This window comes from Linepithema humile, chromosome 6 (genome assembly GCF_040581485.1).
Source record: "Linepithema humile isolate Giens D197 chromosome 6, Lhum_UNIL_v1.0, whole genome shotgun sequence".
Classification (NCBI taxonomy): Eukaryota; Metazoa; Arthropoda; class Insecta; order Hymenoptera; family Formicidae; genus Linepithema; species Linepithema humile.
This window is the reverse complement of record NC_090133.1, coordinates 7,275,839-7,300,639: the sequence shown is the minus strand read 5'-3', so window position 1 is coordinate 7,300,639 and position 24,801 is coordinate 7,275,839. Positions and strand designations below refer to the sequence as shown.

The 24,801-nt window shown below is 45.2% G+C and overlaps 1 protein-coding gene and 1 long non-coding RNA gene across 7 annotated transcripts in view; one reads left to right on the top strand and one right to left on the bottom strand.

Annotated features, from left to right (window-relative positions):
- The window catches only part of LOC105678238 (uncharacterized), a 279,329-nt gene that overhangs the window by 152,307 nt on the left and 102,221 nt on the right, over positions 1 to 24,801 (top strand). The window lies entirely within an intron of this gene.
- The window catches only part of LOC137000662 (uncharacterized), a 47,815-nt gene that overhangs the window by 21,943 nt on the left and 1,071 nt on the right, over positions 1 to 24,801 (bottom strand). The window contains exon 2 of the long non-coding RNA XR_010890937.1: positions 24,290 to 24,375. This is a non-coding gene — a long non-coding RNA (uncharacterized lncRNA). The remainder of the gene's footprint in view (positions 1 to 24,289; positions 24,376 to 24,801) is intronic.

Below are 24,801 nucleotides of genomic sequence, written 5' to 3'. Positions count from 1 at the left end.
CCCTTTGTAAGTGAAAGATAGAGAGAGAGAAAGAGCTGGCTAATGCGTACAGCGCACGCCATAGGTGGGTGTGACGGTGCGGTTATAATAACACAGCCCTTCGTGGTATCATACGTGCCTTCGAGTGCTTAATAATGAAGAAATTAATAAACAGCCCAAGCAACGAGGCTTTTCGTTGGCAAACGCCCAACAACCTATTCATTATCTGCGCAACATATGCAGCACTTCTGAAAGATTTCTAAAAGATAAATGATCGAAACATCGGACGGCTTGAAAAAGATCAAAATCACATATAATACGAAAATTTTTAATGAAAAATATTACCATGTTATTTGATTTTGTGAAAAAAAATAGAACAATAATTTTATACGTATGCTTAAGCACTTAATTCGAAAAATATTGGAAATATATCATGTTAGATCGCGAAGACGCGCTTGCAACAGATGCATGTTGTAAATAAAAGGGTAATTGGATTTTTCAGGAAGGCTTGACGGTTGCAAACAGGCTTTTTCTCTCTTTCTCTCTTCCTCTCTCTTTCTATCACTCTCGAAAAAAGGAGTTTGGAGTTATTGCCTTTTGGAGTTATTGCGTCAAGTGAGAGAAATGTTTGTAGCGATACGCGAGCGCGATAGAAACGATATTCGAAAATTACATATCCCGTTGAATAGAAAAATGCGCGTCGCGCGCTTTACCTTACACAAAAGTAAAAGCACTTCGTATACAAAGAAGCGCTGCAGGCACGAGATACTAATAGAGGGTTACTAGAAGTATCTGCGACCATACGGCTGTTATAAGTAGAGGCACTCAACACGAACGCGTGCGCGCGCGCGCGCCCACACTCACATCAACGTAATAGTGTACGTATAGGATTGGTAGGCGCGTCGTAGAATGGTTAGCGAGTGAGTATTTGGACTTGCAGACTTGAAGATAGGTACTTTCCGCCTCCGGTGGAAACTGACGGCAAAGGCAAGGGAGGGCTTTGCGAGAAGAAATTGTCGGCGGAAGATACCCGGGCTACGAAGATAGCGATGGCTACGAACCTTTCGGGAGGATATCATTAAATTTCCGGAGCCCGTCCTAGTTCGTCGTTCTACCTTCGTCCTAGCGTATCCTGGTCCATTCAGTGGCGTTCGCGACTGACGTCGTATTGATTGCCAGCATGGCGATCTATTTCTGCAATAGTTGGGTAGAATCGCGCACGGCTCTCAAAGTAGTAAAAATACTAAAGACGTGGACTTATCTGTTTTATATATACAAATAACAACTTCAACAATTGAAATTTTGGATATTTGTACAATAATGTTAATGCGAAAAGTAATATTGAATTTTACCGATGCTTTTTGATCTTTAATATCTGAGGCAAACTATAATGTTATTGCAGTTACATATTAATCCAAAGTTTATTTCAGAATTGTCGAATCCGGTTAAGAATATATAATTTTTATATTTATAGCGTGATCGAGTGTCATGATTATTCCAACCGTATAGTGCTACTGTTTTCGGTGCCTTAAGCAATACTGCTACTGAATTAAGAACATCTTATTTCGGAGAATCTTCCCCGGGCAACGGAGCTTCTCCGCCGGGCTCGCTCCTTGTACGCGTTTGGAATAGGGTCTTACCTCTCGCCTGAGACGGGAACCAGGATAAACGGGAACACGGGAGGGTCTCATTCGAGTTGCAGGGTCGTTCCCTGCGAAGGTGGAGCAAAGGAGAAGCTTTCGCCTTCGACCCCAACCAAGGGATGGGGGGAGGGGGGGGGAGAAAGAGAACGGGGGAGGGCAGAGGAAAGGAGCTGAGGGATCCGGAGGGTTGAGAGAACGAGCAACCCTCTGGATTCGACCTGGACCGACGACGACCCTTCTGCGAAATATCCTCTGGACCGAGGCTGTCTGCAGCCGTACATAGTCCTCGTTGGTGTAAGGGACGCGCGCACACAGACGTACGCCAACTACGCTTGCGAATGTTACATACGTTACCCCGGCCATCCCTGCCGTTGCAGTAACTTCGCGCTCGTACACATACATACAGATGTTACCGCGCAGTGCGGTCGTACGTGTGCGACCGTGTAAAGTTGGCGAAATTGTTTGTTCCATTCTTTGTGCACGTACGAGTGCACCCCCGGCGGCTTTGTATACGCGCATAATAGTCCTCTACGATTCGTTTATTACGCGGAGATACACCGCGCGCCTCCTCCATATAGACACACCGACCGGATTTTTCCTTTCGCACCGCGCTCCGCAAAGGACTTTGCGCGCGCGTCGCAGGTCAATAGGTGCTCCGAGGATTTTTGCAACAAGTATATCGAGTCTTTTTTGTGCTGGTGGTGTTACCGTTATTTCTATTATAGTTCTTTAGCGTAGCGATTAGCACGACGCAATCACGCGTAAGTAAGTTCCATGACGGTAACAGAAATTATTTCATTATATTTTTAATATTTACGATTATTTTGTAATCAAGTTTATACATATAAATCACTGAAATAAAGATTATGCATTAGCTATAATATTATTCGTATTATCTTTTGAGCTTAATGTTAATGTAAAGCGTTAGGAAAACAAACAAGGCAAGTAACATATATCGTAAAAGCTTGCTCCATTTTCATAAAATTACATATCAATAATATAATACATTTAACAATTATATCTGTAATATATATATGTATATATATCAATATGTATTAATTTTTATGCCGACACAAAGTTCTAATATCAAACTGCTTTAATAATTTCGCGACATCCAGCGACAACTCCCTCAAGTTTCGACATTAAAAAGATTAAGCCTCGCATAAACTCTCTCATCATTCTTCTCACGCGCCCGCTGATGCAAAGTACACTCCCTCACTCCCGCTGTCGCGGCGGCGCTACCCCTCTGTACCAAGTAATCCGCGCGAACTCTGTAGATCCCAATAGTTAAAAACCGTTTCGGGCGTAACTCTGTCGTCGTCAGAGTTTCGCTGCGCTCCGCACGTTTTTATATTTTCCTCCTCTTCCTTTTTTTCTTGTTTCGCCCTTCGCCGTCCTCTTGGAGCCCCGCGCGGAGTACGTAGATCTCGGATTTACCGGGCAGGTGGAGGCAACCGAAGCCCGCAGCAATCGTACCACGGAATTATTTAGAACAGTGGATAGTAGCCACGTTGTAGTTAGGTTGGCTGCGGTGTCCAGGACTACCACCCCATATCCACCCTACCTTTGCCGTCCCGCACCACGAGCGGACCCCGATGTTCAACCACCCTACTCACCCTTCCCCCTACTCCCGCCCCCTCGCCCTCCCAGCCGCCCTTCTGCCCCCGTGCCAACCAACCATCCAGCCTCTCCTGTCCCCTTTTGCCCTTCGCCAACCACCGAGTGTACTCCACCTCCAGCACGGCTTAGTTCAAAGCAGCCCAGCAACCCGCCACCCTCGCCCGACCCTCCCTCCCCCCGCCTCTTTACCGCTCCCTCGCCCACTCGCTCTCTAGCCACCCATCTACCCGCCACCCCCTAGCAGTAGCTCGACGTACCCTTGCGTGCCTGCCTGCCTGCCTGCCTGCCTGCCTGCCTGCCTGGCTGCCTGCCTGCCTGCCTGCCTGCCTGCTTGCTTGCTTGCTTGCTTGCCTGCCTGCCTGCCTGCCTGCCTACCTGCCTGCCTGCCTGCCTGCCTGCCTACCTGCTTGCCTGCCTGCCTGCCTGCCTGCCTGCCTGCCAGCCATCCACCTAACCCAACCATCCCATCCGCCACCCACTCTCTCTCCCTCGACTACGCTACTACCAACCACCCACACTCTGTGCCCCCCTTTCGACCCATCCCTTCAGCGCGCACCAGCCCTGCCTGCTACGCCACAACCACCCCCGAACAGAAAACACAGCTGAGCCAACGTGCTCTCGGGCTGAAATGCCTTCCACCTTTCAGAGGGAAGAGTGTCTTGCCTCGCTTCCCCGCGCGCCCGTCTTCCGCCCGCTTCACATTCCCCATTCCACTTCTCTGCCTCCTTTCCCGCCGTCCTGTCTCCTTTTCGTTCCTCGTTCTCGACCTTCCTTCTGCCGTTGACGTTCCGGCCTCTCGCTTCTCGTACGATACTTAGTAAAATACATAACTGATGAAATAATTAAAGACATGGTATAACCAGCCGAACGATCATTTCTTTTATTTTTATCTCTCTGTCGCATCTTATCCCCCTCCTCGCAGTAGTCCACTGACGCACAAGTGGATGTAACTGTCCATCGCGAGCACGGCAAGTTAGTTGCGCGAATATTTTAGCGAGCACATTCTCCGTAACGGTCTCGCGTCGCGCGCGGATGCTCCCCTTTCCTCTTGCCGTGCATCCTCCAGCCGAGAAATAAGTCTGACTGTATACAGACGCAACGGCACATAGCGGTATAACTCACCCAATTCTCCCAAGTGGCGTTTATTTCGATGGTTAGTCTCTCATCGTTCGCTGTGCCTTCGTTCCGTTTGCGAGGTAATTTTATTTGAGGGTTGAATTTTTCGCGCGTTTCTCATAATGTAATTTCAATTGCGCGTTAATAAATACATCGATTAATGGAATCGCAAAAAATGTTTATTGATTGATAAGAACTCTTTAACTCTTTGATAAACGATGGCACGCGTTTATTTTATTGTTATTTGGCTAATTTCTTTTGCTTTAGTATCATAAAACTTTTTAATTTCCTACGATTTGGAATTAAAATGATAAAAAGAAACGTTACATGTGTGTATATTTGCTCTTGTAACTTCTAACTTCTGAACAAAATTGATTGTCCTCACTTCAAGATATCGACACTTTGATTTTGTATTGCACATTGGACTTCTCGTAGTTGTCGATTATCGGTATTCGTGACTTATAGATTCCCTACGTATATGAACATACTACGACGCAGAAATACAATTCTTTACATAATTGCGCACTCGAGCGATTAGTCCATTTATTTCCTTCCGCGCTTTGTCCGCGTATTCGAGCGATTCATTAATAAGCCGGTATTTTGTTTTGTATCCCTTTGTCACTGAAACAATTAATTCGCACACAATCGGGGCGATATTTTTAAATCGTCCGGCAGAATTTGCGTTTCGTTCGTGCGTTTCGTATCGCTTCGAATTTCAGTTCGTTAATTCCATGCAGAATACCTGCAATGTTCCAACGGTCTTTCGACGCAGCCGCTGCGCGAAAGGAATTAGCGATCAATTAATGAACAATTAATTCAAACGGCTATAATGTTAAACACGTACTTAGCTTAGGATACATACGATCGATGCATCGATACGCTTGACGTTCTTAACCATTCTAAGCCTACGTAGTTTAACCAACCAAGTAGTGTACTCAGAAATAGAAGTTTTTCATGAAAACTTTATCAATTTAAACAACATAAATTTTATTTTTTTTAAATGCAGTAAATAGATAAACTGTATCGACGATTTGAAGAAAATTATCAGCTTATGAAAGAAATCAATAGTTTAGAACAAATATTGATCTTTTTACGTTTACAATTGATAAGTGTGTAGGAATCTCAATAGGAATGTAAGCAAACAAAAGAGCATTAAACAGATATCTGTTTTTATACTATATACAATACAATAGTTATTAAGATTCTGCAAATATTTGCGAATAAAATTACTTTTGGCATATTCTAGAAGATTAAAGGTAAAGTTTTCATTAATGGGCAATTATTAGGTGATTAATCTCAATTAACCGCAAGATTAAACATACACCTAGAGCGCAAAACGCATCGATCGCCGCGTGTGTATGTCTCACGTCCTCAATTATCCCCTAAAACCTACATGCGTAGGAACGCGTGTGGCCGGCCAAAGCGCTCAGGCGAACATATGCGCGACTACTCACCACCCCCTTCGTGCCGTCCCCCTGGGACGGCCTGTTCCGCACGTACTTACGCAACTGGTACCCAATACCGTGTGCATGTCTCGGAGAATACCTGTCTCCGTAAAGCGGGTATTCCGTGTATACGTCCCTACTTGCTAGCAGAGCCCCACCTTGCCAAGCCACCCCCTACAGAAACTAACGTGTAAGACAGAGATGGAGAGAGAGAGAGAGAGAGAGAGAGAGAGAGAGAGAGAGAGAGAGAGAGTTTATACTACCCTTTCTCTTTCTCTCTCGCTCTCCCTCTCACCCTGTCTCTCCGAGTACGTATAGACCCGCGTGCGCATACACACGCGTGCGAAATCGCACCGACCCTCGTCGTGCGTGTGTCAGAGGGGACCGTGAGCTAGAGAGCGAGCGGTTAAAGGGGGGCGGGAGAGAGAGAGAGCGGGGGAGAGAGGTACAATATTCTCTATGTATTAGCTACATATCCGGCACATAGGGTAGCCCCGAGTACATGGAGGTGATGTTTGTAAGGTGTAATACATAGGCGCGACGTATATAGGAGTACTCGCTCGCGCTTTCCACTTACACACAGATGTGCGCGCACATACACACACACACACGAAACCCCGCAAACACATCCGCAGACGTCGTCCCTGTGCGGAGCGTTCTGCGGGGGTAGTTGAGCGGGAGAAGCGCGGGACAGGCGGGTACGGTGGCCGAGGTAGCGAGGAATGGGGGAGGATGGGTAGAGGGTCCCAACGCGGCTGACACACAAACAACCGAGCCACCTCTTCCCACCGACCCCGCGGCCGTTCCCCCGAGTCTCTATCCACCCACCCGTCCACCCCCGCACTAGCAACCAACCAGCCCGTCGACCACCCCGTACACCCACCCCCCAATGCCTGTCCACCTCTACCCATACTCTCGCAGCCGACCCATCGCCGCCCACCCACCGACCGACCGACCGACCGACCGCCCGGAGCCACCCTTAACCAGCGTTAGGTACAGCTGAATTACGCACTCCGATGCGAATGCGGAACCAGCGGGCAAACGCGCGCGCCGGCGAGCGAGCGCGGAGAATTATGGGAAAATGAGCCAACATTTTCTGCCTTTCGTCGCAACCAGCCAGCCACGTCCTGCGAATCTCGCTCGATGCCCGCGAGATGCGTTTGGGACGCTTGAAATTTGCCATGAGATGCACAAGCGAAAAAACATTGAAAAATCCGTTGACGAGCGCCCGCGGATAGTTACGACCGAACGAGCTGCGCTTTCCCCGATAGTGATTAAACGAAAAATGTATGATCTTACGTTCTGCGAATTCTGCCAGATGCTGGCAGTGTGGATGAAGCGGCTCGAATTCATCGTGATCCACGTGACACGTACACGGAGGAAATACTCGCAAAAGCGGTAAACGCGCGACGAGGGGAGAAAGTTCGCGCGTCTCGATTTTCCGTGCGCCGAGGGAAAAGTCGGACACACGTGAGCGGTACGCGAATCGACCGTTGATACCAGTATAATAGAAGACATGCCGGACTTACGAGCTAAGTCCGGACTCTCACGGTTTTAGGAGATAGCCAGGCGGAAGTATTGATCGTGGATCTTTAATGCTTGTCAATGTATAGGGTGTCTGCGATGCATCGCACAATTTTTATTCGATTATATAAATACGGCAAATAAGAATATACTGACTTCATCTTGAGTGAATCTTTGGTTTAATAGAATTTTATAATTATGATGTGTGATGATAAAAGATATGAGAGAAAATCACGGAGCTGCAAAACGCGATATGCGTTGTAATCAAATATTTGTCGAAAAAAATGGATTTTAAACTTGCCGAAAGATCTATACATCCGACCAAATATGTAACGCTCTTCACACACTTTGTATATTTAATTTTTGCATACAAGCGTAAAATTACCGTACATCACAATTGTGTGTAATTAAGTTTTCTCCTAGGTTAATTGGAGTGTCGCGAGTACGAGAGTATCTTCTTAACTACTTGTGATTCAAAACTCATCTCGAATATACATACATTTAGAGAATTTTTTACTTAAATAGCTGGGGAAAAAAAGTCACAGTTCGAACTTTTTTCAAAATATTTCTTTTACTATTACACAACATGTAACGGGACAAAGCGAGGCCATGGCACAACATTTCTGGTCTGATCGTAGAAATTGTTACCGCAAAAAGCTATGAACGACAAAGCACGCGCATGGGCACCGAATAACCGCGCGGAGGCAAGGCTCGTAAGCCGCACACGCGACGGACATAAATAGTTATCAGCACCTTTTGCGGAAACAAGCCTAATGCATCCGCGTCGTGTGGTAACGGTACGTGCACTCGGCTCGCTCACGGTACTACTGCTGCTTGCCAATCTCTCTCTCTGCAGACAAAGGTCACTCCGTTTTCTGTGGCGGTGCGACCTGGTCTTGTCGATTTTACATCTACCGCGTGACCAACCTTTTTTCATCAAGACTCCGCCGCCGCCGATTCAGAGGGCAAGATACAGAGGAAAAGAGAAAGAAAGAAAAAGAGAGAAAGGGAGAGAGATAGAGAGAGAGAGAAAGAGAGAGAAAGTGAGAGAGAGGGACCGAGAATCGTGCGATACGCGCACCGGGTATTCCTCTCTACCATAAAATCAGCCTCGCATCGCGGAAATCCACCCACCGCCTCCCCGCCCCTGCGCTTTCATCCCTCGGGCCCGCCACCCAATCCACCCAACGAGCGCGGGGGGACTGATCCGGGGGGCAAAGAGGGTGGCAGATGGAGGCGCGGGTGACACGGCCGCGAGGCCGGGGGTGTGGATTCCGCATGGATTTCGCACGTTTCAATGGAACAAGGCACGCTGATGTCAACCTACCTGCGTTGGTTGGGTTCAACGCACCTCTAAAGCAACCACACCTCTACCCACCCTTGCGGAACGTTCACCACCTTCCCCTCTATTTTACCCTCTCGACCCACCTCCGACCTACGCCACCCTCATCCCCATCCCACCCCTCCCTCCCATCCCCCTTCCGCCCCCCTCCCCCCGCCCCCCCGCGCTCTCTCGTCGACCTCCATCCCGCCGAACCCTCTAACCACTCTACCGGTCGACCCTATCTACGTACGTAGCCGCGCTCACTCGCTCGCTCGCTCGCTCGCTCGCTCGCTCGCTCGTACATACGCGCTCCCTATGTGTCCCATGTACGTCGTTTACATACATCTGGTACATAGAACCGAGGTATGGTATCAAAATGGACGCAACCTACGCCAGTGGGCACAGCGCTAGATACGAACGCAAGTACATGCATACAGACGCCGCGCGCTCACACGCGTACCCGCGCGGCCACGACAAACCGCATTCACATAGACGCATACAGCTGAGCGCGGTTATAGCCGCACCGTCACAATGGTGGCGACCACCACACAAGTGCATTGCGTATGTTACACATCTTCGCTGTCGCGTCGTCTTCGCCGAGACTCTCGCCCGCTCGCCTCGCTCGTGCGCGCGTGTATCTTATGTACGGCGTAGCGCCGTAGCGCACACACTCGCGAGCACGAGATAGGTGATACACAACGCGGGTTGCGTATCGCCGGCCTCGGCTGATTGTGGACTTGTGCGGAATTGGGCCTCGGCTACGCGGGAACACGGCCACGCGCCGATAATCACAGGTAGCGATTCATCGCCATGGAATCGGCCCCCGTTCGCTCTGTCCGAGACATGGGCCGCCCTAAAGGGACTTTGAGATATCGTCACGGCTGGTTGAACGGCCGATGCAGGCCTCGGCCGTACCGCCGCGCAGTCCGTATCGCAATTCGTCGTTCGCCACATATTCGCCAAATACGTTCCTCTCTTGTGTAATACCCATTGATGGACATAATAAAAAATAGTACACACAGGAAGATCATTTTTACCGTAGATCCAGAACTCACCGAAAGAATATATTTAATTGTACAATAGTAGACAACACACATGTGTGAATTGGATAACTAAAATTAGATAATTATAACGACAAGTTACGAATGTAAAGGAACACGAAACTGTCACAGTGAATTAGCGAAATTTAATAGCGAAACTCAGACTAGATATATCGGCGCGCATAGATATCACATCATGATATTTGCACAAAATAGAGCTGTGATACATAACGGATGCAAAAGTGGAAAGTTCTTGAAATGCATTTTGTATGCTCTTATGAGGAACTGAAATATAAATTCCGATTAATTTAGATTTTGATGATATGGAGTTGGAATAAAATTACAATGGAAATGCAACAATTGGCACGAAGTTTTCCCGTTTCTATATCATCGAGGAATGAATTCAATCGCAATTATACGGTTCTCAATCCCTGAATGAATTATGCAGAAATTTTTCGAGACTAAAATAACTTTCGTGTCTGAAATAACTTTCTATCATTGAATCTATGCCGCGGCTCGCTGAGAAAAAAAACGTTTGATGCGCTTTTTCGCGATGTAATTATGTTAACGACGAGAGGCTGGATATCTTGTAATTGTAACCTTTCGGATAATTCCGGACCGCTCCCAGCGAATAATGCATACCGATCATCCCGGGGTATCTCGCAGTTGCAACGTGTTCCGGTGGCTCGCGAGCTCCGGCTCGTGCAACGCGAGACCCTCGAATTTTTGGTCCGCACAAACATTAAATATTCGCAGTCGCGGCCCGGCCGGGTGCCGTTGTGCGGATTTATTTGGAAATATTCGCACGGGTTGTGCCGCGTCGCGCGGCTGCCCTCTTTCTTTCTCTCCCCCTCTCTCTCTCTCTCTCCCTCTTTCTCTCTTGCTCCCTTGCCGTTTGTGTGCGTGCGTGCGTATATAGATACACGAGTGCATAGATGCGTGCGTGCGTGCGCGCGGCCGCAGATATTGCACAATGTTATTTAAAATTTCGACCATTCATATTTCACCGACGCGACCGTCGGTACAGGTCGCGCAAATATTGACGGTCGCCGAGCGTGTATCGGACCAAGCCGGCACTCGGCCGGATACTTTCGTAAATATTTAAAAATCCACCCGGGTGGTAATTAATCGGCTCTCAATGGAGCGTTAAAACAATCGCACGATCGGCAACGGACGGGTGATATCGACGCCAGGCGACGATATCGGCGACAGCGAGTTGGAACGAGAACCCTCTTCGCGCTTACAAACAAAAGCGCAACGCGGACGACACGGCCCGGGGATGACGAAATTTTCGGAAGAGTCGTTTCAATCAGAAACCTAATATTCTTTTCCAATTTCGAGCCAATCGATCCGGCGGTCTGCTGGAAATTCCCTTTGCTCCCGGTCCCCATCCCGCACACGCATTCCCATACATACGATAAACCGATACAGCGCACGGCCCGCTTTCTCTCCCCCTCTCGCCACGTGAGACCGCACACATTCCACGTAAAACGTAACTAATTACCAATGCCGTTATTGTATGAGTAACGACCGCACACCGTCGTCCATCCCCGAATCTCGCTTTTGCATCGCGTGCGATAGGATGAGCGACGCGAGAGATAAGATAACTGCGGCGTTTTCTTACATTTTCGCGAGGGCGTGATTAAAGTTTAATTTGGACACGGATGTAAACGCGAAAATCGAGGGATGTAATTTCACATGAATTCGGATACTACGCTGCAGCGCGGCATTGTACGGAATAATCAATTACAGCAGGCGGCGTGCAGCCGCGCGTACACCTATATATCCATCGCAAAAACAGTAAACTTAATATTTTATTATTCCGGAAATTTAATGATTGAATCGCGAATGAATTTTTAACATTCCAATTTAATTAAGTTAACGCTTAACACTTGGCTACTTTTTCCGTACGCAGTTACGAGTTGCTGAAAAGAGCTCTTGATTCTACTGTCGAAGGTAATTAAATTACTTTAGATCAGAATTATATAACGGGTTTCGTAATCTTTAATTAAAAGTTACAAAAAATCTTGATAGAGCGGAAGGATTAATAAAGGACTTTTGCGGTTCGGACGCGCGCGGCGAAAGTAATCGGAAATTCGTCCTACTTTTATCACAGCACGTTCTATATCTCGCCATCTCGACGACACCTTTGCACTAGGTGAGTCGACCTAGCTTCCTTCTCCCAGTGGCAAAAGGGTTCCGTTAATCTAGAATCTGTGGGGTGGAACGGTGGTGCGCGGAGGGGGGAGGGGCGGTCGGGCGGCGGGAAGGTTGACGGCGGGGCGGACAGAACGACGAGGGAACTGGAAGGACCAAAAGAGACTACGAGGGTAGAAGCCGAGCGAAGATGGCTGAGGGAGAAAGAGCGGGCAAAGTGGAAAAGGGACGAACGGGATGCGGACGGGATGAGAGACGCTCGCGGGGGCGGGCGAAAGGGATTCGCAGCACTGGGGGCTCTTGATAAAGGTGGGGTTGGTAGATCCGTTGATGAAGGTTCAGGCTAGAGGGTTACTCTCTCCGCTCTTCTACCCTGATGGCTCCGAGGAGGCGGAGGCGGCGGACAGACCGACAACCCGAGGGGGAAAAGAGGGTGAAGGGAGAAAGCGGAGGTAGGAAGACGGTTTGCGAGAAAGTGTGGGTTCGGTGCGGTCCAAGAAGCACTGATTCATCCCCGGAGTTATGCCCCGGACGGTCAAGGAAGATATACAACGCCGATGTATTTTCGCGGCGTCTCGCTCTTGGACTCCCACGGCTCCTTTCTTCCTCCACGGCGGAGAGTACAAAGGCCGGTAAGGAAGATGAAGACGGAACGGAGGGGAGAGTGGGCAACCGGAGCCACCGTCGATAACGAGAGAAACGAAACGCCTGGGGAATTGTGCACGAGGGGGACCGAGAACGGAAAGAAGGACCGAAAGTGACGAAATTAATAAGGGCATCGTCGCTGTTAACAGTAACAATATGGCGTTTTTCTCCAGTTGCGTATTTATCGTTTCGAGATCAATCGTCCCGAGGCCACGGAATCGAGCTGCGCGATCTCCAACGCGGTCACGTGTAACTTTGAAAAACGCTTAATTAGATCGTTTACGGCAAAAGTTTGCAGCGCGCGGATCGCAAAAATCCATTATCAATTTTTTAATCGTCTTACTTTTGCGTTACGTTCCTGTCTTTTTCTTCTTGCCCCTCCTCGTCCCTCGGTAATTAACGTCAAGACTGAAAGTTTAAGAAACGATTAGGGCTGACCTAGATACCGAAGATTTCGAGCAGAGGATAGAGAGAAATGCAAAACGAGAGAAAGTATTATATGCCGTCAAAGATTTTCGTTGCGTTTAATTAAAGTATTAGTAACATTGTAGAAATTTGTTATGGCAAAATATTGTGGCGTTCATTCTTTATGCGTATACAAACATGTTAATGCGATGAATATATTTTAACAAAATAGAGAAAATTTGAATTTTATGGCATTTTTAATGTTTCACGTGTTTTAATGCAGAAATAATACAAAAATATATAAACGCGTAAAAAGGTCAAATTTTCTTACAAAATTTTCATGGTTTAAAATTCAAATTAAATTGTTTTCTTTGAAATTCTTCAGACAAACGGAAATTGACGTTGCCCGATGCTATATATTTATGCCACAAAATTGTTGAAAATAAGCTTAAAAGCAATTGTTAATTATAATAAATATATATATATATATATATACAATATATAAATCTCAGATTGTGTAACTTAAATTTCGCAAAAAACATTAGAGAACGTAAGATTTTTCTACAGTGGTCAATACAATCTTGGTAGTATACAGTGGATTTGCGGAGAACGGATAGATCGTTTCGCATGGCGACGTAGATACTAGGAGCGACCAGCGTAGGGAAGTAGAAGGGACTATGAGAACATCTCATCTCAAACTAAAACCATAGCGAACCTCGAAGGGGGTTTACCGGGGTGTGGGACCGTAACGACGGGGTGTTTGGATGACAAAGAGCACCAACAGAGTTTCGGAACACCGCATCGCTCTGGCCTGCTATTGCTGGCCTGCCCAGGAAAGTGTATATAAGTCGTAATACTAGTAGCAGCCAATTAGAACGCTATGTAACAACAAGCGAGGAGCTGCCGCTATATAAAAAGAAATATATGTCACGAATAAAAAACGTTGCGTTGCGGCTATTTTCTCGTAATATAAAGAATACAACGTGCAGTGTTTTCATTCGTTATCATGAAATTGCGCATAATATTTTTTTCAAATATTATTAAGTTATTCTTAAGTAGATACATTTTTTTGGACGCTTTAATGTGAAATGTAAAGCATCTTTGATAAACTGCGCAAAATAATAAAATAAAATGTTTTTTAAATTAGTATTTTTCCTTAACGAATAACAAATAATGCAAGATGCACTATAAAATAACAAATATTGTTGCATTGATTTCAACGAAGTGATACAACATACGATGATATCATAAATATATTATATATATTTAGCTGCACGCATTAGATCAGTCGAATACATATCGATAAGAATTTGTTGTACTTGTACAACTAGTCCTCTGTGTCTATTAAAGTATTTTAAGGATCAAATAAAATGTTACGAGCCGTCAATTCGATTTTACACGAATTCTCGGATTACCGTAGTTCGACAATGGAACGGGCAGGCGGTGAAACAGGGCGGTTACCTCATCCGCGTAATGGAAAAGTAAATAACCCCGATTGTTACGGGGGAGTGGGAAGAAACGGCGGGCTTCTTGGCGGCGTAGGTGTTAGTTTAGGCAGGAGCGAGAAACGGGCAGGCGGGGAGACCGCGATCATGAGAACCCGGTGGTTCGTGGGCCGTGGTAGTCAAAGAGCGGTGGGAGGCAATAAGGGTAAACTACTCTCGTTCCATTACGCGCGCTATCAAGGTCCGCGCGAAGCGTTTATTAATAACCAAGGAAGCTAATCTCTCCGTCTCGCTCGCGCACCTTTCGCCCTCCGTCTCCGACCCCGTTGCGCCCGATTCGCTTTCTCTTTTCAACCGACGGCGGCGGCGGCGGCGGCGGCAGCGGCGTCTCGGCAGAGACCCCGCCGTCGTCTATTCGGCTCGCTCGAAATTCCACTCAGAATTCTGCTTCTTGAACGTGTGTGCGTTACGGTTATATCTGTCGCTACCCTTAGCCGCCTCTCGGGCGCCTTTTCCTCCCCCGAATAGTCGCCCCTCGAGATGGTCGCCCGAGGAGGGAGCGCGGGGAACGGAAGGGCGGGAAGAGGGCTGGATATCTCGGGCGTCCTGTCCGTAATATCCCTAGTCCTCCGTGCTTCCACCTAACTCACCCCATCCGCCACCCCCCGTAGCCCCATTTACTCGCAGCGAGCCAGCCCACGTTCACCCCCGGGGGCCAGAGAGTTAGGAGGGTTGCCTGGCGCCCTTCTACCGCCCCCGCGTCCGCCTCTACGTCCCGCATCTCTTTCTCACCCTCTTGGACGCCGCACAAAGTGCGGACGGTTAGGGGCCGTTGGTTTGAGGGGGTGGTCGGTTGGTTGGGTCAGGATGGAAACGGACCACGAGTTTACGGATACGGACGTGTGTGTGTGTGTGTGTGTGTGCGAGCGTAGCGCGCGCGTTTATATATCTACGTGTGTATATATACGCGTGTGTGCAGGCGCAAGTTTCCCATGTTGGGCAATGATCCTGTACCTACTGATGGTGTAAATGTAACCAGGAATGCGTAGTGAAGGTGCCCTTTGTCACCGAGTAAACGACTAAATTGTACGTCGTCCTACCGCTGGAGAGCTTGCTGATGTACAATATTACTAATGTCCGGCGCAGATCACATCCTGCGTGGGGATAATGAGGAAGGCTCGCGCACATAGAGGACCCGCGGTCGGCTAGTACCGGGCGTTAGTTATGGCAGGGTACTTATTACGATCGTAAACTGCTTTGATCTTGTGCGTCGCGGAGATTTTTACGAGCGGGATCATCAGCGAGGAATTATGCTTTACGAGACATCGCGGAGTTATTAGTTGCGCTGTGAACCGAATCATCAAATTGATTTGTGCAAACCTGCATTTTCAAAAATCAATTTTCTTACGAAGAAAAATAACCGCAATCTAAAATACTGAACTATGACTTTGGCATTATTGAATTATGATTAAATAATAATTTAACATTATAGTTGAAGAAAATATAATACTTTAAAATGTAAGATAATTTGTATAATACATATTTTACATCATTGAAAAGCATATATAAAATTTAAGAAATATAAATGTAATTATAATTTATGAAGTTAATATTTTAAGAATATATTATATCTTTATATCTTCTATTCTATATATATCAAAATTTCAAGTATGAATAATTCATATAAATTGCAATAACAATTATATATCATCTCACTTGAGTAATTTAGTGGTTTTAAATAAAAAGATAATTTGGAACAATTACGCTACAAATGTTTTCACTTTCTTAACTGTATCTCAGCAACGTTTTATTTAAGAGTGATATCAATTTACTTAATATCAACGAATTCCCACGCGATTCTTATATCAAATAATCAGCAAAAATACTGTCTTTTTATAAAGTGGAATTAGTTTCGCAGTAGAATATTATTTGATCAAATTAATTTCTCTTTTAATAAGTATCTACAGCAAATGTAAGGAAAACGGAAAGTAGATACTGAAAAATGAGCACAATAATGGAAAGCGATTGTATCATATTGTCCAGATACATATATCCGATTACTATTTTTATTTAATTTTTAATTCAATATAATGTATTATTCGGTGAATATATTTATAAATAAAATAATCGGTGATTTTGTTGTAAATATAAAAGCAGGCTGATACAAATTAATCGCGAAAACGTGAAAATAATTACGTAATTCTAACTGCAACAAACATTTTTCAATTATAAAAAACATATTTGAACTTTTTCTTACTACTTGATTTTCCTTCTCTTTGACACAGAGATTTATCTATATCATTTTCAGAACTTGGTATGTTTATTCTTCCAAATCTCCTGTCCACCGCGAAGATACGAATCTTAAGATCGAATGGTGTTGGACATTTCATTTTATCTTTGTCTCGAGATGACGTTGACGAGTCCATCCGCGAGTATCCAATATCAACGATTCCGAAGATGCATCCGTCATCGCCGGAGCAAGATCTAATCGTCCTTCGTCGAATCCCTCGTTTCCGGTTGCGCAGTAGTCGGGCTTGCGTGCGAGGGGATTACGGATAAAAGTCGAGAAGGGTTCCGAGCGACACAACCCCCGTTTTTCGTCCGGTCTCCACCTCTCCCCCTTCCCGGCTCGTTGCGTTTCGCTTGGAAACACAGTCGGTCGAATGCGTTTCAATCCGCACCACTATTGGATGGTAACTGGATTGGTCCGTCCGAATTCGATGATTAACCGCGTTGTCTAAATATCAATGACTTTACCCGGGCGAAAGCGGTGGGGCGCGGGCGCGGGCGCGGGCGCACAAAAACGATGACTGCGGAAAATCATTTACAGCGTTTCCGATGGGCGGCGCACCGCGGGGAATAAATCGTGTGCATGGTAAAATTGTAATTTCGCCACAGAGAAAATAAAAATACACACCGCGCCCGGCCGCGCGAATTACGCGCTTCAATTTTGAACATCATATATTTCATTTCGCCGCAGCAAGTTACGTTTTTGGCCTCGCCCATTGTATGCGTCCTAAAACGGCCGGTACGAATTTACAAACCGATACGTACCGCCGCATATTTTCGCTTTCGAAAAAAATACGAATCTCTGATACTCGATGCGTAATATTTTTCAAAAAAGGGAACATATGAAATCAAATATAAAGGGAGAATATTGCGAATCATTGGAGACTCCGTAGATATTCGAGAGACGCAAAGCACCGCTGGTACGGTGTGGAAACAGTATGGTAACGACGACTTTCCTTCAAACTTCTTATCTGAAAAACTCGAGTCCGAATTATTCAAAGAGTTTAAAAGAGAACATTTTAGCGATTTCGCGGTATCCTATGTTTATTCGCGAGTGCTACTTTTTTTATGCCACCGCTGGATTACCTCTCACGCGTAACGCATAGATCTTCGAAAATATTCCGAGACGCGTTCCCGGATGCTTGCGTATATATGCGTTTGCTCGCGTATCCGATATCGGTAATTCCTCCGCGGCGGAGTTTCTCGGGTCACCCTCGTCCATAAAGCGCGCGCCTCTCATCTCTCCGTAGTCGGAAGGAAGGATCGGGGGAGTGAGTGGGCGACGGTGGGTGAGCAGGGGAGAGAGGGAGAGAGAGCACGTGGGCGATGAAGAGGTTGAACCGATAGAATGGGAAAGGCAGAAACAGACGTGATGCGCGCGTACGTACGATAGAACGGTAGATTCGCCGAGGCGTGGGGGAGGAGAGGCCAGATAGATAGAGAGGAGGCAGAGAGTGAGTGGCGCACCCCCTCATGCCGATCCATACGCACCCCAATATCGCCCCCGGGCCGTGCAATCACGGCGTACAGAGAATGGGATGAGTCCCATCCGAAGAGGATGGAGTTGGGTGGTCGGATAGTGCGGCACGGCGAGAAGGAGGAAGGGGGGGGGGACACAAGGGGGTGGTGGGTGCAACCGGAGCCGAGCGAACCACCCCCGCCCATCACCGCCGCCGTCACCATCCCCCGTCGCTGCCGCCGCCGCCAATTGTGCGTCGTTGACAGGCCTGCATCGGGGGAAAACTTATTGTTGCGCGCGGAAAACCAAAGAGAACGTTCCCTCGGGGGACGCGAGCGCCAAAGTTACGGATTAAACGCTCCCTGCGATGATGATGGGGAGGGGAGGGAGGGGGAGGGAGGGGGGTTGAACGAGCGAGCGCACGGAACTTCATCTCACCCTCGCTGCGACGTGTGCTAACTCTTTCTCGCTTTCTCGCTTCCTTGCTTCATCTCGTCCTCGTTCCTTCGAGGATCGCACGAAGAGAGAGGCGTTCCATCTCCTTCTCGGCCGGAAGCTTGACGCGCAAGATTCAACTTTCATGGTGGAGTTCAGGTAGATCGTTAAGCGAAATTCCGCCGGCGAGCAACAACGGCGGAATGTCAAAGGACGCCGCCCGTTTGGCATCTTTTTTTAGAGGGAAGAACTCGCCGACGAGGGCGACCAAAGATAGAAACGTCGCGTTCCAAAAATATACGAGTGAGACCTGTCCTAAATAGAGGAATCGATAAATATTTCAATTGATACATATATATAGATATATCCTCTCATATTTTTTCACGTGAATTGCCGTTTCTTTGAATATCACTTCCTCGAATTTTTATGTTACAATTATCAAGGATAAAATAATAGCAAGTTACAATATTTGAATTCGCAAGTGCTACAAATTCATTTCTAAACCGTTAGAAATTATTTTTGAACTGCCTCGTTAAAAATAAAATTGTTCTACATATTGAGTACAATCAAAAAATAAAGCGCTGGAGTTTATTTAAAAAAAAAAAATCACTACTTATCCTTCATGCGTGCGTCGGAATGTGTTTCTGTGAAGGAATGCGCGAAGAGGAAGACTAGAATGAAATTGACTACGTCGACGCGCGGAGGCGGGCGCGGTACTTCGGACGGATTTATAGCGCGGAATACTTTGCGGTTTTACGAGAGTGAAGAATAAGACCGGGCGTTACACGATGGTGCCGCGATGCATTTTTGAATATTCGATCTATCTTTGTTGCTATCGCATTTCAAGTCATAGACATTCGACGAGTTGCGACGTGTGTTCGTATGTTTTATGGCAACCCAAATCTGATATGCGGTGCCCATACTTTGTTGAACGTTTAAAATCTTCCAAGGTTGCTATTCGACAAATGCGAGCAGCGTTGGTCGATCTCATATGCGTAAAAAAATTTATTGCTTTACAAGACCTCATCAAACACGATCTTAAAATGCTAATAATAATAAAAGTAAAAAGGACATTATTAAATTAATATTTGTAGAGGAAAGCAATTGCCACACAGAAAAAAGTTTTATAATTTTGTAAATTATTTCACAAATCAGTTTCTAGATTTATATGATTAATCTATGTATAAAAAAGGATCATTTTTATCGCAAAAATAGAAACAATATAATTTATTTTTCAAATCTTTTTCTGTTTCAAAATAAGTATAATTATTTTGAAAAAACGATATTTTATCAGTTTTTTTTTTTGTCTTCTGCCGTTTTCCCTGCTTTTGTATATCGCATACTAATTATGTATTACGAATCGAGTTTCTTTGTATGACACGTTTCGTTTTTATTGCACAAGCACTGCAAATTTTCGCGTTCTCGTACCGTGTATCGACCTATCCGACGAAGGGTGCACTAGTAGAGAGGGGTGCGAGCCAGTCCTTCCTCCGAGGGATGGCAATGGCCATCGGTGCTTCTAGGAACGCATTGCATTCTACACGGCGTACAACGCTGCAATCACGTTAGTGATAATGGCCATTGTGAATGAGGCTTAATGTCGAGAGGCTGCCGGTAGCTATTGTGCCGCTAGAAATTTATCTCTCGATTCGAACAATTTCCCGCGAAGTGGGAATAAAAAAAAATAAAAGGAAAAGGGAAAAAAACTAGAGCGCCGGTCAATTGAAAACGCGTGCTGCATGGAAAGTGAAAAGCGGCATCCTGTTCGATTTAGAAATATCAGCATAGACGCGCGCGCGATAATTCGCTGTATTGTTAAACATTCACCCACGCTGGCGAATGTGAACAGGATCATGTGACACGTACCACTCCCAAAGAAGATTACTGCACAAGATATAACTTTTAAAATTATTTACAATTATTGTTTGTTGAAATTAATGTTTATTGAAAGTTTATTAATAACATTCTGTTTGGAGTTACGATTTACGGAAGAAGTTTAAATTTCTAAAATGTAAATCAATAAACTTTTATATTATTCAGTTAATTTCTAAGCTGATGTTTGATATGAAAATTGTAATATGAATAGAAAAGTCATAATAAAGGTGTATTATTAATCACACTTTTGTTTGAAAAGAATCAATTGTTTTTCGAAGAATTTACGATTGGAAGAAAATATGTTAATAGTATGAGAGTTAATGGTGTGTGATATCAGCATATCCGATCTTAATTTCAATAATGGATAATTTGAACAAGTTAACGCGTCGGTCTTTCTTAATTAAAATGAACATGGCATCAATTTTTGATGTGGAGAGATTATAGAGAGAGCGGAAGAAGAAAAAAAACTTGTAACGCGCGGCCAACGGCGGAGAAACACGAAAGCTCCGGTAGTCACCCCTTTACCTTAATGGCAGGCATCTGTTTTTCCACCGCGAGCCACCCACCATCGGCGGAACCCCCGCCAGGTCCGCGTCCCAACCTTCCTTTAATTAAAATTAAAAGACGGCAAACGCCGGATTCCCGGCGTCATTTTCATCCCCCGTCTCGCCGCTCCGGGACCACCGCTTTCCATTCCGCCTCCTCGCTCGCTGCCCGGCTCTCCCCCCTCATCGCCCTGTCCTCCACCCAAACTACCACCGCCATCATTCGCCGATTTATATTCATAATTACGGCGCGCCCACACCCTCCGGATTCACCTGGCACCCCACGGCGGCTGAATGTGGAAGAGATTATTAGCTGACGATGGAATCAAAATGGCAGAGAAAGTCGCATGATGTACATTACAAGCGCCCTTTAAGCTCTAATCATAATTCTCTGATTCTCTGATTCTCTGATGATGTTATTGTGCTTCTGACTATCTCTAATGCGAATATATGTGACTTGATTTGACTTTTTTTAGCAATTTAAAGAAACCGTAACATTGTAAAAATTCATCACTTAGAAATAGAATTTCGAGAAAAAAATTTAAAAAACACACCAATGAGAATTTAATTTATTATTATTTAGAAACATTGCAGTTTTTCTCCACTTGTACATTTACATCGCTATTTAGATTTTCTTCGATTTAATCGAATGAAATATACGTTTAATAGATTGCACGCAAGGTCTGCATTTGCTGCGTAAAGTGAACGAAAAGGTAAAACTATCAGACCGAATAATAAATCGCATCGAAACGGATGGCGCAGCTCTACGAGATTTTACCGTCATCTTTATGATAACGGTGCGACGTTATAAAGCGAGGTAATGAAAATGGAGTTACGACTGTTAGATTGTTATGACGGACTATATAAGTAGTGTACGCACACACATCTACATACATATCGCATACATCGAAGATGCCGGGAAACCGCTTCTTCCCTTCGCGCTCCTCTAATTATTAATGGACGATAAATTTCCGCTTTAATCGTGATATCCTCGCTGCAACGGTCAGACGACAGAGGGATCAATAAGGACCGAGATCCGTGCCAACTGTATCAGTTGGGTGAATCTGTAAAATCGGGTCTGTCGCAGTCCGCTAAATGTCAATTGCTCTCGAAGGTATTGGAGCAAACGTCATTGATCGATTAACAAGAGAAATGATAGAGGCCATGTGCTGAAATTAACATAAAGCTTTTCAATTTCAACTTTTCAATAAAACATATGCCATTTCGAAACATTTCGAAAAACAAAAATGCGAAGAATATCGACAGCCATGTAAAACACGGACCAATAAAATAACAAAAATAACAACAAAGTCCGCGATAATAGCAAAATACTTATCCGATATATTTTAGAATTCGAATTTAATATATTTTGTAATTCTCTCAATTTTGCTGCGAACGAGCAAAAAAGTTTCATTCGTTTTGAATAAATAATAGTCCGTGGAAAAGGCGTTTCTGCGCCTCTTTGTTGTACCAACAATTATGAGCGCCATCGTAGACAATAATTTCATTTTGTACTACTTTTATCATATCCGCACAAGACTTCGCTTACGTCGGAAGTTACTTTGAGCGACTGTTCGTACGTCAGGGCGAATCTACCCTTTGGTTCTGATATTGCAGCGCGCCCGGCGCGCATATACGCGGATGCATATGTGCGCGCGGCGAAACCCACTCGCGCTCTCGCATACACCCATAGAAATGATCTGAATTACACCGACTCTCTCGCGCGCTTGCGAATACATTCACGTACGCGGGACGTACCGGGTGTGCGGGACCAACTGGGGCGAACTCCTGGTTCGATTTCGCAAAAAGGGCTCCCGACGGTTTCGCGCTGACGTCACGGGCGCCGATGATCCGATAGTTCCATTACGAACCGAAATCCCTGGAACCGGCTGCGAATCGTCGAAACATATCGCGTGACGCGGTCGGATTGTTTATACCCGCGGCATGCGATTGCGAACGCATCGTAGTTGCCGGCAAATGTGGTCTTTTTTAAATCCTTATCGATTGTTCGTTTATATTCTATTAAGTTCGACGCCATTCGGTTTGAGAGGGACGAATTATCCTTTCATTTACTCGCCCAGATCGAAATAGCACTTATGTAAAACCGTGCAAATCCACAAAATGCGGGAGCCCATCATTCCCGAGATATTGCGAATATTTGCAACGCATTTAATGATCGTTACAGTCCGGTTTTATTAATCGTATTTTCTTGTTCCGCGATCGATTTGACAGCAGAAAATTCACTGCGTCGCGATGTCGCCGCTCCATCATTGAAAACCATTAAAGCGGGTCGGCTGCAGTTTTTAAATTACACGTGCATGCGATAACTAGATCGATGGGCAAGCTTCTGGCTGCGAGACACTATTATCGAGCGTCATCAAAATATTTCAGGTCAGCGTGGCGTTCTCGCTGTAACGAGCCATCGTGCACCAACGGGGCGTGTCATGAGAAATTTCACTGTTAACGAGTCATTGTAATATTTTCCCATCTGGCTGATTGATGCGCGCACGCGAATAAAAATTCGCAAATAAAAATAAAAAAAAAAAAAAAACGTTCGCGTGTAAACACGACGCGAGTCGTTTACCGCTGATCCTTGTTGGACATCTTTTTTTCTGGTTGCCATCGATTATCGGCCGATGCGTCAAGCCATCATCGCACATCGACGTGGTATAGTCCGGGTAATAAAATACAAGTGAGGCACCGACATTGCGCAATTTTGTTGCGGCAGCTTTTTCCAGGTTGATTCTGTGTCAAGCGCTGGCGCGTGATAACGCATTGCGCCGGGCATTACAAACAATGGAGCTGCGGACGAACGTGCGACCGACTAATCTGGATATATGCGAAAATAAATCTGGGACGTGCAATAGTCATTCATTCGCGAGATACTCAAGCAGCGGATTTTCAAACAATTCGCATTTTGAACAGAAGCAAAGCTAATATTCGAAATTTAAGATTGCAGCGAAGCACATCCTTTTTCCAAACAACACCTGCTACTTTGCGCGTATATAAGTGGCGTGATATTTCTCCTGTGAAATCCTGTATATTACACTATGATTTAATGAAATTTACGATACGAAAAAAATATGCCCCAGAATTAAATAATAATTGTAAAAATCAAACAGGCATTAGTGCATGCGTCCACTTATAAACCAAAATTTGTGAGCGCAAAAAATCATTGTGCTCATAGTATCGATTTCTCGTGACCCACTTTCTACACGTTTTGCCATGTTACGCCGCGTGTTACAATGATAAGAAATTCGCGCTAAAATATTTGAAAAACGTAACGCATTGTGAATTTTTGTTAATTAATAGAACTTCCATGATACTATTACCTACTACCTACCTTTCGCATCGTCGCTATGGAATGTTTCATTCCCGTACAGATGGATACATCAAGGTTGCATTACAAGTAATTTTCCGTGAAATCATCTGCGAAAAAAAAATGTATGTTAGAAGAGTCGGATAAAATGATATCTACTTATATTTTTATTTAATTAAAATTTTTTTACGCGTATAACGCAGTAATACCATACCGCGTAACACGTATATTATTTTTCAAATATATATTTTAACAGTATATCCAGAGCTCTAACATTTTATGCAAGGGCTACATCATCGAAAACTAAAAGCTATCATACTATCCCCAGCGTAATATAAATGCTAATGTAAATGTGCCGTAAATATTCTCTTGCAATAATTTTGAATAGTACACTTAACAGTATCCGAAAAAGTAAGTTCTCATTGGCGACGTAATTATTATTTTTCAAGCCGCAGTTTTACAAAATAAAAGAAACGAAACTTAATTAATGCTTGAGAAGTTTACTCTCATAAAATAATACTTTCATTCAGCAAAAG